The 645-nt window shown below is 33.6% G+C and overlaps 1 pseudogene; it reads left to right on the top strand.

Moving 5' to 3' along the window:
- Positions 1-236: 236 nt before the first annotated feature.
- LOC145298002 (U2 spliceosomal RNA) lies at positions 237-386 on the top strand (annotated as a pseudogene).
- Positions 387-645: the final 259 nt, after the last annotated feature.

Raw genomic sequence — 645 nt, 5'->3', positions numbered from 1 at the left:
CAATGTATTTTTGATATGAATAAAAGATTTAATATCTCAAAGTGTAGTATCTGTTCCGGCAGATACTGCAAGCAAAGACCATATGTAAGACCTTGATCAATGTAGGGGCAACCCTTCATACCAATTGTCACTATCCAGCTCTCCTACTGCTCGGAGAGTTGGTCCCCATTTCCCCTTCACTCCTCACATTAAAAATCGGCCTTGTGCCTAATTTGCACGGTGGGCGAGCAATAAATATCCTTTTCTTGGCCTTTTGGCCAAGATCAAAGTGTAATATCTGTTATTACTACAATCTGTACTAATGTTTGTAACTATTCCTTGGCCACATGGCTAAGATCAAAGTGTAGTATTTTCCCCACTCCACGAATTTTACACACTTAATTCAAGAACTTTTTATTTTTCAAATGAAATTGAACTTTATTATCATAACACAAATGCACATACATACATATAATTTGTTTAAAAAAAAATGCATACAAAAACATACAGACAACTGTTTATAAATTGTATATATGTTTTTATTCTTAAACGCTGGTGACTTATTAGTTAGATTAAGATCCATAGAGTGAATGAGGTATTATGGTAAATGTTGCCAGTCAAGAGTAAGACTCCAAAGTCTACATTTATTACTTTTTTAATCACTTT

Source organism: Euprymna scolopes, chromosome 18, assembly GCF_053919585.1.
Source record: "Euprymna scolopes isolate OS-2025 chromosome 18, ASM5391958v1, whole genome shotgun sequence".
Taxonomy (NCBI): Eukaryota; Metazoa; Mollusca; class Cephalopoda; order Sepiida; family Sepiolidae; genus Euprymna; species Euprymna scolopes.
Note: the sequence above shows the minus strand (reverse complement) of the source record. Positions and strands in the feature narration are given on the sequence as shown.